The sequence below is a fragment of the Bos grunniens genome, chromosome 16 (genome assembly GCF_055505025.1).
Source record: "Bos grunniens cultivar Pamir isolate PY7600 chromosome 16, Bosgru_T2T1.0, whole genome shotgun sequence".
Lineage (NCBI taxonomy): Eukaryota > Metazoa > Chordata > Mammalia > Artiodactyla > Bovidae > Bos > Bos grunniens.
The window spans coordinates 68,274,074-68,287,558 of NC_141180.1; the positions used below are offsets into that span (position 1 = coordinate 68,274,074).

The following is a 13,485-nucleotide window of genomic DNA, read 5'->3' on the forward strand; positions in this document are numbered from 1 at the left end:
GCTTTCTGCTAATTAGCGTCTCCACAATCCCCCCCCAGGGAAGGGGGGTGGCCAATTAAGTTTAATTGCTGAGCACCAGGCGTGGAGTCTGGCTCCTCCAGAGTTCACAGCTGTAGCTGAAGGGATGTCTCCCAGAGCAGTGTTTCAGCCCCAAACTGACCTCCATGACACTTTACCCCTACACACTCAAGCCGAAAAAGGGCAGACCCATCTTTAGAATGTGGCTGTATTATTTAGGATTGATTTTCAATTAAATTTCTTTCCTGAATGTTAAGTATTCCCTGGTCTTTGCTACTTATTTGGTTTATGATAAGATTAATGCTGGAGAAAAACACACCTACGGGTAAAAGTAAGTGCAAAATTTTCATTAAAAAACTCAAAACACACAATTCCATAAATTCAGAATGTACTACATATATATATATATATATATATATATACATATTTTAATTTTATAGAGAAGTTACTCCCTACCTCTAAATTCAGAAAATATCTCAAAAGTTGTCAATTATAGCAATCTCAAATAACCTGAAGATGAGTGTATTTTATATTCCCGTCTTTGTAGGGTTGGATTTTCTGCCACTATTCCTTCTCTAATGCTTTTTCTGGGATCCCAGTAACTAAGATTTTCAATGTATACTCTCCATCTGACATTGACAGGAGTGAAATAGAAAATTCGTGCCTGATACACTCTCTTTTCAGATTTATTTTTATAATTGAGTTGCTATGCCACCTAGTCACCTTGGCAGTTTCTGCAGTGCCTAGAACACACCCTTTCCCTCTGACACTCCTGTCCTAACTCAGATGCCATGATCTGCATAGAAAATGAATGAATCCTGAATGACATTCCAGGCCTTCTGCAAGCATCTCTGCACCCAAGTTGCTGCTGGAGTGTGAGTAATTTCCACTCTGCATTCATTAGTCAGAGAAAAAGCAAAGAGGGTTTATGGGAAATGATGGAATCTGGAGACTATTTTCTTTTTCTCTCAGGTGATTTTTTGAAATCCTTTTTCTTTAGCTCTAGGAACATAAATAGTAGGCAAGAAATTCTCTAAAACATAATTAAATAATTATCATCTTTCAAGAAAAATATTGCATGTGAATTGGGACAAGAATATGTAATATGTAACTAAGATATATGTAATCAAGGGAAATAAAGAAAAAGGACAAGCAGTAATGCCCAGACAGGTAGGAAGAATGAAAAAAGGAAGAGGCCAGAAAAGTGCAGGGCAATTATGTAAGTATTAAATACTATACCAATGATGACTATAAAGAATGCAGTGGAGTTTACTGTGCGTTCTTTTGATACAGCGCCATCACAGTCTAGTTACATGTCACACTCACATACGCTGTACCTTGGCAGTTTTCTCGATGATGGTCAATTGGTCCTAGGGTTTCTGACTCTCCAAAACTGTGTAAAAAAAGAAAGGTCAGCAAAAAAGGAAGTGACATCATTGAAACTATTTTAAAACAGATCTTGTAAGCTCCAGTTTAATTGAATAAATAATATTACAAGTAAATTCATGGGACAATTGGGAAAAGAGATTTAAAAACAGATATATATATATATATATATAAATATAATTTTTGCCAAAATGAGTCATGTGAGAAAGCTTCAAGAATATTGAGCAAATTTACAGAGGAGAAGAAAGCTAAGTATTTTTCAGAACCTCAGTCAGATGTGTTAATTTGCTAGGGTTGCTATAACAAAGTATCACAAATTGGATGGCTTAAATCATACAAATTGATTGTCTTATGGGTCTGGAGCCTAGAATTTTGAAATTAAGACATGAGAGTGTTAGTTCTTTTTAGATCCAAGAGGAACCCTGTTCCAGGTGTCTATCACTGGCTCGAAGATGGCCATCTTCACGTTCTTGTGGCATTCTTCCTGGATATGTGCATGCTGCTGCTGCTACTGCTAAGTCACTTCAGTCGTGTCCGACTCTGTGCGATCCCATAGACGGCAGCCCACCAGGCTCCCCTGTCCCTGGGATTCTCCAGGCAAGAACACTGGAGTGAGTTGCCATTTCCTTCTCCAATGCAGGAAAGTGTGCGTGCTAAGTCACTTTAATTGTGTACGACTCTTTGCAACCCTAAGGACTGTAGCCCACCAGGCTTCTCTGTCCATGGGATTCTCCAGGCAAGAATACTGGAGTGGGTTGCCATTTTTTTCCTCCAGAGAATCTTCCCAACACAAGGATTGAACCCAAGTCTCTTATATCTCCTGAATTGGCAGGTGGGTTCTTTACCACTAGGGCCACCTGGGAAGCCCTCCTGTATATGTGCCCTGTATCTAAATTTCCCCTTTTTTATAAAGACACAAGTCTATTGGATCAGGAACCCACCGTACTCCATTATGATTTTATCTTAACTAATCATATCTGCAATGATCCTATCACATTCTGAGGTACTTGGGGTTAGGACTTCAACCCAGGAAATTTGGTCAGCACATAACAACTTATAAGGGGTAGGAACCTCTTTTAAAGAGAAAAATACACTAGCAGATAGCCCACATTGACTATTTTTATTTTGATGTTACCTGGTTGAGTAACAAAAGGCACATATTTCTTATAATTCATATAACATTAAGCAAGCAATTTAAAATTATATACAAATAATAAAAATTTAAATTAACATTTTTTGTTATTTATTCACTTTTTAAATTATCATGACAGAAATGTCATTTTGTTGCAGTCAAATCATATTTAGAATGTGAAAGTGCTTTTGGCAGCTACAGTATTTTTTGAATTTCAATATGGGTCATGAGTGATTCCATCACCCCCTAGTTTTCTCTATTCAAGGCTCTGTGGTAACCTAAATGGGAAGGAAATCCAAAAAAGAGGACGTATATATACGTATGGCTGTTTCACTTTGCTGTGCAGCAGGAAATAGCACATTGTAAAGCCACTATACTCCAATAAAAAAGAAAAAACCACAGCAACGACAACAGCAACAAGGAAACCCAGCTCATCTTGGATGTTTGGGGGCCGGGGAGAGCAGCACCTGTAGTACCATAGAGAAACACCAGAGCGAGCAAGAAATCACAAACTCCTGAAAAGGAAACCATCAAATACCTCTCATTGGGGAAATGGCACACACAATTCCAGAGACGCTGCTGCTGCGAAGGCTTGAGAGGTCCCCAGAGTCTCTACCCAAATTGATTGGTGAAGGCCTTCCCCTGTATGAGGCCAGGCTATATAATGACTGGTGAAAGTGTCTGGGTTGTTTTCTATCATGACAAATAATAATAATAATAAGCTATATGAAGAAACAGGGAAACTCGGGCCAAACTGAAGGAACAACTTCTCCAGAAAATGACCCTAAAGAGATGGAGATCTATGAATTACCTGACAAAGAATTCAAAGTAATCATCTTATGGAAGTCAAGTACTTCACGACAACACAGATAGACAACTGAATGAAATCAGGAAAATAATCCATGTAAAAAATGAGAACATTAGGAGATAAGACACTCTGAAAAAGAACTAAACAGACATACCAGAGCTTAAGAATTCAGTAAATGGATTGAAAAATTCACTAAAAAGATTTAACAGGAGAGTCAATCAAGCAGATGAATTCATGAACTTGAAGGCAAGTCGACATGCTACAACATGGATGAAGCTTGAGGATATGAGAAGTCCAAAATGGTCAAATGCTCAGAGACAGAAAGTAGATGATGGCTTCAGGAGCTGGGGGGAGGTGGAGGAGGGGAGTGGTCAATGGACAGTTTCAGTTGTATAAGATAAAGAAGTCCTAGAGGTATGTAACACAACAATGCACATTTGATTAATCTGCACACTTAAAAATGGTTCAGATGGCAAATTTTATGTGTTTCTGATAATAATAAAGCAGAGAGGAGCCCTGAAATAGCCTAACTGTACTCAGTTATAGCACAGTTATTCAGATGATTCAGACACAACTTAGTGACTAAACAACAAAAATTCAGGTGATCCAGAACGTGTTCACACTATTTTTTAGGTGTCTTTGTAAATGAAATTTTTAAAAAGTAAACTCTCCTTATGAGAAGACAGAGTCTTTCCTAGGATATGTCCAGAATGGGAGAGTTGGGACGGGGGAGTGTGGAGGACATAGAAGGGGGCATTTTCATACCATAATTTGAGAAACCCAGCGTATGTGATTAATTCAGACCTCATGCATGAAAGAGTGGGCTTCCCTGGTGGTTCAGACAGTAAAGAATCTGCCCACAATGCAGGAGACACAGGTTCAATCCCTGGGTTGGGGAGATCGCCTGGTGAAGGGAATGGCTACCCACTGCAGTATACTTGCCTGGAGAATCGCATAGACAGAGTAGCCTGGTAGGCTACAGTCCATGGGGTTGCAAAGAGTCAGACATGACCTAGTGACGAACACACACACACACACATGAAAGAGTACAGCTTTCGACACCATTTAGCTGTCCCTTCAAATGCCAGATTACCAGGAAGAAGAGAAATACGGGGTGCTAGCGCCCGCAGTCAACACTTACCCTGACTGTAACCTTTGGTGAATTCTTACATGTTTCTGAAAAATAGTAAGAAATTTACATTTTAATGAACGTTGTTGTAAATGGGAACTACAAAGAACAAAACCATTTTTGATAACAAGAAATTGGATTGCTCTCAGATTAAATCTCCACCAAGATCTAAAACTTTCTAAACATTAAGCTGGTAATAGTTTCTGAGTCTCATTTTCTTTAGTTTCCGCTCATTATTTTGAACTATACTAAATGTCAATACACTTGCTTCCTAATTTCCATAATTATGGAATTTTATATTCTACAATTTCATGTTAATTGAAATTAAAAGTGTGAAACAATCTTCTCTTTATCAAAAACAAAACAAAACAAAACAAAACAAAAAAAAACCACATCCATTCCACACAGTTGCCATAGCACTATCATTCCACCACCAAACTTTGCACTTCCTGTATGTACATCTTATCAAGTCCAAGGCCCAGTTCTTTACTGTAACTGCTATTATTGAAGAGTATAATATCAAAATTATTCCTGTGCTGAGGAGATCTGATTGATCAATTCAACAATGCAGAAATCATTCTAGTCAGATATTCACTAAATATTAGCCATGCGACAAATACCTCATAACTGTAATTCAATAATTTAATTAAAATAACCATATGAAATAAAATAGTGGTCACAGACTTGGAAATAATTGAACATTAAAGATTTAATAGCCATCTAAAGGATAAGCTTTTTTATTGCACATTTGGCAGGTAAGTGAAGACAATAACATTCCCAGCTAATGCTCAAATATGAGCATTATTACCACTTGGATATTTGCAAAGATGGCTCAGATAATTGCCATAAACCATTGAGAGTATATACTGTTAAGCATTCACGTACTTGACCCTAAGCATTTAGAAACATGTTCTGCTCTTTGAAAGTGTAACTGGCTAGGATTGAGGCCATCTGTGACTAAAGTATAAGTGTGCCATTTGAAGATTAAAGTACAGGTCTATGCATGCCTATAGTTTAATACTGGTAACCCATTTCATGAGAAAGTTTAAAATAATAGAACTTTGAATAATTTTAAGGTTCAATTAGTAATGACAAAATTGCAAAGCTGGCAAAATTACAGTTGACCCTTGAACAACATTGGTTTGAACTGCCCTGGTCCACTTATATGGGGACTTTTAAAAATAAATATACAGTCCCCCTGAGGCAGGGACTAGAAGGGCTCAGGGTTAGCACACAGGATCCCTGTGGACCGATACTCCAATGTGAAGAAAGCAGAAGCACGATAGAAGCTGAGCCCTACCATGATTAAAGATAAGCGACATATTTCTCATTCTCGAGATTGAGGAGACCTTCCTGACTATAAAGTGCATTGGAGGTCAGAAGAAAGGTGGTGTCAAGCTACACACAGACCTCTTCACTTGCCTAAGAGATAGGCATGCACACACAGGAGTACCCCCAGATAAACCAAATACAGACTCAGAACCAGGCAAAGCAAGATGACTGGCCAAAGGAAACCCAGAAGAAATGCCCCATGAGAGGGATTTAAACTACCAGGAGGTAGTGAATACTGGATGTTTCTTATCTTCTATATTCAGAATTAATAAGATATGATTATGTGATACTTTGGCCACCTGATGCGAACAGCCAACTCACCGGAAAAGACCCTGATGTTGGGAAAGATTGAAGGCAGGAGGAGAAGGGGACAACAGAGCATGAGATGGTTGGATGGCATCACCGACTCGATGGACGTGAGTTTGAGCAAGCTCTGGGAGATAGTAAAGGACAGGGAAGCCTGGCGTGCTATAGTCCATGGGGTCGCAAAGAGTTGGACATGACTAAGCAACTGAACAGCAGCAATATACAGAATTAATAAGATATGATTATTTGAATCAGATGTTCTTGGAAGTCAAAGAGTTGAAACTTGAGAGAATAAAGAAAGACACTCACTCCAGGTAAACAGCTCTCCTCAAGCCTTGCTCCATTTCAGGACCGCAGCAGATTTCCACTGGACTTCCAGCAACTGTCAGCGAGTGTGTTTTGGGCCCCGTGAGGGACCTATAGCTTCTCTGGGCAGCTTCCATGTGTCTTTTGGAAAAAAAAGAGGTCATCACACTATTATTCTCTTTTTATCCAGCTGTACTGGAGAAGGAAATGGCAACCCACTCCAGTATTCTTGCCTGGAGAATCCCATGGATGGAGGAGCTTGGTGGGCTACAGTCCACGGGTCTCAAAGAGTCGGACACAATTGAGCGACTTCACTTCACTTTCACTTACTGTCTTCTCAGTGGACACGAGGCAATTTATAGCTCCACACTTTGGTTAAGAGCCCTATAGGGAAACCTGAATTCACAAGTATATGTTCTTAATTTGCTCCTTATTGACTGTAACCTCAAGCTGCTTTCATTCCACACTGACTGCTCCTGAGTGGGCAAAACTTAAATTGGGTCTCTGGACAGGCTAAGGCAAACTGAGCTAGAAGGACGAGGAGGAGCAAAAGAAGGAACAGAAGACAAAGAAGGAGAACGAAGTGGAGGAGGAGGAGGAGGGACAGGAAGAGGAAGAAAAGGAGAAGCAGTGAGCAGTCGTCAGCCCGCATCTGAGGGAAAAAGACCTCAGAATACCCTGAGGAAATAAGAACCGCCCGCCCCCCAACTGCACACTGAGAGATTACAGCCTGCACCCAGGAGGGGCTTCCCCACACTTAGAAATTGCAAGCGCAACCCCCAAGCCACCTTGCTGCTGCTGCTGCTAAGTCTCTTCAGTCGTGTCCGACTCTGTGCGACCCATAGACGGCAGCCCACCAGGCTTCCCGTCCCTGGGATTCTCCAGGCAAGAACGCTGGAGTGGGTTGCCATTTCCTTGCGCTACATGCTTATTCATCCAATGAATATTTACTGAGCACCTTTATTTATTTAAGCACCAGAGTAGGTAGAGGAGATACAGAACAGATTAACCAAACTCTGCTCACAAGCAGTTTGCATTCTAGTGGGGCAAAAACAGTCCATCGATAAATACAACAAGAAAATATGGGACAGTAATACTGGCTAGGGGAAAGTTAAGTAGGATGGTTTGAAAAAATTTATATAATTTTTATATACTAAATTTTTTTATTTTTATTTTCAGATTTTTAAAAATAATTTTATTAGCAGATTTGATGCTCAGAGAAGACCTAACAGAGGTGGAGATATTTAAGCTAAGACCACAAGAAACGGGCACCCATTTATTTGAAGATCAAGAGAGCATCAAGGATGAAAACCCCTAAGGCAAAGGATTTGACTGTAGGAGGAATGAACATACCTGTGGGCTAATGTGCCAGGGATGAAGCAGGGAGTAGAAGAAGATCGGGGTGAGGGGGGCAGGGGCATGGAAGGGCCTCAGGGATGGAAGGGGTCTTGGCGCAAGGGTTACTGTGGAGCAGGTCTGGACAGCCAGCTCCTGGGGTGCTGGGTCCTTGGGAGATCCAGAGAAATAATGGTAACCACGGCTATTAATTGGTCAGGTGAACTTCGTGCTGTATAATACAAGTGAGTCTGCCAAACCTGCAGTGACCCAGCAATCTACACCTACTCCCATTTTAGTGTGAAAACAGAAACAGAGAGGGCTCACCAACGCCTCATAGCAAGTCACTGGCAGACTTGGGGTTTGCAATATTTTATGACTTTCCTAGGCTGGATTCCATGGTGAGCGGCAGAGGAGACGTGAGCTGGGCTGCGGTGGTGTTTCCTGCTTCTTTAGTTCTCTCTGCTCCCTCTGTCCACAGCCCCTGGAGAGGAGCTCCCACCCGGGCTCCCCTCTGCCCTCCTCTCTGACCCAACTCTGTCCCAGGATGTCCTCATCACACGTGGACCTGAAACTCAATGGGTGTTGTCTGCGCCTCCAGTTGTTGGAGTAGATCCCACCCCAGAGAGCCATCCTCAGAGGGGCCATTGTTGACCAGCTTACTTTGAAATTCACTCCCTAACCATTAATCCCTCATGGATCACAGCCTTGTCCTGACAGAGGAATTTGCGTTAACTCAAAGAAGCTGTGAACCATGCTGGGCAGGGCCACCCAAGACGGATGGGTCATAGTGAAGTTCTGACAAATTGTGGCACACTGGAGGAGGAAACTGGGAACCCACTCCAGTACTCTTGCTGCAAGAACCCCATGAACAATATGAAAAGGCAAAAAACTATGACACTGGAAGATGAACCCCCCAGGTCAGAAGGTGTCCAATATGTGACGGAGATGAGGTAGTGAGATAGCATCACTGACTCCATGGACATAAATTTGAGCCAACGCCGGGGGATCATGGAGGACAGAGGAGCCTGGCGTGCTGCAGTCCAAAGGGTTTCAAAGAGTCAGACATGACTTAGCAACTGAACAACAACAATCATTAATCTACAGCTATCAAAGGGAGTAGGCACTTGGAATATAGGTGCATTTTTAGCATCACCTAAAGGTAGCACATTTAAGATTTCTTATATATATAGTAAAAAGTGCATATTAACTAGGACAATTAAAACATCCCAACTCCCTAGTTTATTGGAAAGCCTTTCAGTTGCATTAACATATTCTGCCCATTAGTCCACTTAGTTCAGTTCAGTTCATTTCAGTTCAGTCGCTCAGTCATGTCCGACTCTTTGCGACCCCATGAATCGCAGTACACCAGGCCTCCCTGTCCATCACCAACTCCCGGAGTTCACTCAGACTCACGTCCATCGAGTCAGTAATGTCATCCAGCCATCTCATCCCCTTCTCCTCCTGCCCCCAATCCCTCCCAGCATCAGAGTCTTTTCCAATGAGTCAACTCTGCATGAGGTGGCCAAAGTACTGGAGTTTCAGCTTTAGCATCATTCCTTCCAAAGAAATCCCAGGGCTGATCTCCTTCAAAATGGACAGGTTGGATCTCCTTGCAGTCCAAGGGACTCTCAAGAGTCTTCTCCAACACCACAGTTCAAAAGCATCAATTCTTTGGCGCTCAGCCTTCTTCATAGTCCAACTCTCACATCCATACAAGACCACAGGAAAAACCATAGCCTTGACTAGATGGACCTTTGTTGGCAAAGTAATGTCTCTGCTTTTCAATTAGTCCACTTAACCAACTCACAACTGCTTCACTGAATAAACACAGAAAATGTAAGTGTCACAGGGTCGCAGGGTAAGCATCACAGGGTGCTGCAGTCCGTGGGGTGGACAGGAGTCCAACTGAGCAACTGAACTGAAGTGCCACAGGACACAATAAAGGCAAGATTGTAACATCACATTAGAGTTCAAAAACAGGGCAATGTAACTTTCAAACTGCAAGAGTTTCTTTAAAAGCCGAAGCAAGTTCATTAAAGTGAACTCATACTTGTGATGAGTCTGTAAAAGAAAAAATAAATTGCTCTACTTTGCCTCTGAACAGGAAAAACTCATTTTATATAAGGAACATTCCATGGATTTTTATTTAACCACACGCATTTGACTGAGTGTGTCTGAAGTACTTCAGCACCTCTTGGTATGTCATCATTCTGTACTCATTTAGGATTCAGTGAAACATCACAGAGCGTAATATATTCATTTGGTAACCATTTGGATGTCACATTTATTTCTATAGGTGTTCAATTGTAATTCGACATTACTGGGCACTCAGGAAAAGTGTTAGCCTTAATTTCTAGATTTGCCCACTGTTAGAATTCATCCTCTGCATCTAAATCAGCATATTTGCATATACAATATATTCTTAATCTGAGCTTTATGTTTTAAAAAACCTCTTTTTCCTGATTATCACGTTTAAATGCAAATTGTTTGACACACTACGAGTCTGCACAGTTGTGAAGCAATCTTATAAAGCAAGAGAGTCCAGAGGTTAGCTATACCTGCCAAAGTTATATGAGGCTGTGTTATTTTCTTATTAAAAAGGCACATTGTGACAAAATATCAGAAGCATATTTTGGCAAATTTTCCCCCAAAGCAAAACCCAACCAGGCCACGTTAAAATAGAAATGTTGCTGTTGTTATTCTGTTGCTGTGTCCTGCTCTTTAGGACCCCCATGGACTGCAGCACGCCTGGCTTCCCTGTTATTCACAATCTCCCAGAGTCTGCTCAAATTCATGTCCATTGAGTCAGTGATGCCATCCAATCATTTGATCTTCTGTCATCCCCTTCTCCTCCTGCCCTCAACCTTTCCCAGCATCAGGGGCTTTTCCAATAAGTCGGCTCTTCACATCAGGTGGCCAAAGTATTGGAGCTTCAGCTTCAGCATCAGTCCCAGGGTTGATTTCCTTTAGGATTGACTGGTCTGATCTCCTTGCTGTCCAAGGGACTCTCCAGAGTCTTCTCCAACACCACAGTTCCAAAACATCAGTTGTTTGGTGCTCAGCCTTCTTTATGGTTCGATTCTCACATCCATACATGACTACTGGGAAAACTATAGTTTTGACTATATTGACATCTGCTGGCAATGTTCTGTCTCTGCTTTTAAATACGTTGTCTAGATTTGTCACAGCTTTCCTTCCAAGGAGCAAGCATCTTTTAATTTAATGGCTGCAGCCACCATTTGCACTGATTTTGGAGCCCAAGAAAATAAAATCTGCCACTGATTCCACTTTTTCTCCTTCTATTTATCATGAAGTGATGGGACCAGATGCCATGTTCTTATTTTTTTGAATGTTGAGTTTTAACCCAGCATTTTCACTCTCTTCTTTCATCCTCATCAAGAGTCTTTTTAATTCCTCTTCACTGTCTGTCATTAGAGTGGTAACATCTGCATACCTGAGGTTATTGATGTTTCTCCTGGCAATCTTGATTCCAGGCTTCCCTTGTGGTTCAGCTGGTAAAGAATCCGCCTGGAATGTGGGAGACCTGGGTTCGATCCTTGGGTTGGGAAGATCCCCTGGAGAAGGGAAAGGTTACCCACTCCATTATTCTGGCCTGGAGAATTCCATGGACTATACAGTCCATGGGGTCACAAAGAATTGGACATGACTGAGCGACTTTCACTTTTAGTCTTGATTCCAGCTTGTGATTCATCCAGCCTGGCATTTCACATTTCATATAAGTTAAATAAGCAGGGTGACAACATACAGCCTTGACATACTCCTTTTCCAATTTTGAATCAGTACGTTCCTCCAGGTCTAGTTCTGTTGCTTCTTGATCTGCACACAGGTTTCTTAGGAGGCTGGTAAGGTTGTCTGGTATTCCCATTTCTTTAGGAATTTCCCACAGTTTGTTGTAATCCAGACAGTCAAAGGCTTCAGCATAGTCAATGAAGCAGAAGTAGATGCTTTTGGGGAATTCACCTTACATATCATGGATTTTGAGGAAAGTTATCCCATGCATGGGGCTTCCCAGGTGGCTCAGTGGTAAAGGATTTGCTGCCAAACAGAAGACAGGAGTTCGATCTCTGGGTCAGGAAAATTCCCTGGAGAAGGAAATGGCAACCCATTCCAAAATTCTTGCCTGAGAAATCCCATGGTCTGAGGAACCTCTTGGGCTACAGTCCTTAGGGTCGCAGAGAGTCAGACACGACTTAGGACTTAACAACAACAACAGTACCTCAGAATGTGACCTCCTCATGTTTGAGCAAAGGGGGCTGAATCATAACACAGGGGTTAGGACATGATTTTTAAAGTGGTTGGATGCTTCTGAGGTTTAACTGCCAGCATGAGAACTTTAAAGTGGGAGTGAGAAAGTTATGGATGGAAAATGTTCCAGCTCTAAGGGCAGATATAAAGATATAAATTACAGCTATGATCTGCTGAACTAAGTCTCCAGGGTCACCATAAAATACAAATATGTGTGCATGTGATAATTTTCCATTATTCATCATATAGCAATATTAAACAAATCATAATAATACATCTTATTGAAAATTAAAACCATTTACATGAATTAAACTCAATATATATATATATAAATGAGAATATAAATGTGTGTATTTTATATAGGCTAGAATTGTTTATTATTGGTTATATAGCAGCATTATTCTTACTTATAACATTATTAACTATAACTAAGATCTAAAATACATTTAAAAATAAGATCTCCAAAATGATACCTCTTCACAGATATACAAGGAAATTTAAACACCCTTTTACAGAAGACAAAGTAGAGATAGATCTTTGAATTTGTAATTTAGTGAGCTAATCATGAATAAAAAAAGGGCTAACTCTTCTTCCATATTTTCCTGTGGATTCTAAATATATTTAAGTTGTCTACAATTCTCAAAGCCAATATATTCTCTACTGAGAAAACCAGCTGGGAAGCAGTAAATCGTTGCCAAATTAATTTATTTGTATTTATCCTTGGCCTTGTAAAAACTGAGTCATCAATGAATGAATGAAAGAATGAACTGTAAACAAATAGATGCATAAATTATTACTTGGATCCAGTTTGAGGTTCTGGTGGAGTCAACACACACACAGAAGCACCCACAGTGTCCTGGGTCAACCCTTAGCTATTCCCTTTGGGGGCTGTGGGGAGAGTGACACCACATTCTCCTAAGTGACTCACATCTTAAAACTGAGAAGTGCTACTCCTGAGAATAAGTCTTAACCATGAAGAACTGAAGTGGCACAGCATCCCTTTTAAATAGCATATGTCATATAGAAAAAAATGTGTGATAGTTTAGCATGTATAATTATATCAGCTGAGACAAAATATTTTTTAAAAGAAAATCTGACTTAACAGGGGAAGTAAAAGAGGACTTTTAAATAATCATGGACTCTTTTTTTCTGACTACTATTCCTAGCCCAAATGTCTGTTTTACCATATGTTTGCAGATCTTAATTTTAATTTTTTTAGACTGTAAATTCACCAAATGGTATACAATTATCACAAGTTCACAGCATTTAATACATGAAAGAAAATTTTCATTAAAAAAGAGTACTTTCTGTTTCAAATTTTCCAATTAGAAAGAGTCAAGATTCTACAACGCGGTTTTTCTTTTCTTTTTCTTTTTTTTTTTTTTTTGACAAACACCATTAATCCCAATTCTGAAGTAAGAAGAAAAAAAAATGGAATTTTTATTTTATAAAAAAAGCTAGAGT

At 40.4% G+C, this 13,485-nt stretch overlaps 1 long non-coding RNA gene across 1 annotated transcript in view; it reads right to left on the reverse strand.

The window, feature by feature from the left end:
• Nucleotides 1-1,263: 1,263 nt before the first annotated feature.
• The window catches only part of LOC147356959 (uncharacterized), a 32,215-nt gene continuing 19,993 nt past the window's right edge, over nt 1,264-13,485 (reverse strand). Inside the window, exons 3-5 of the long non-coding RNA XR_015143684.1 lie at nt 6,421-6,558; nt 4,486-4,520; nt 1,264-1,411 (exon numbers count right to left, since the gene is read on the reverse strand). This is a non-coding gene — a long non-coding RNA (uncharacterized LOC147356959). The remainder of the gene's footprint in view (nt 1,412-4,485; nt 4,521-6,420; nt 6,559-13,485) is intronic.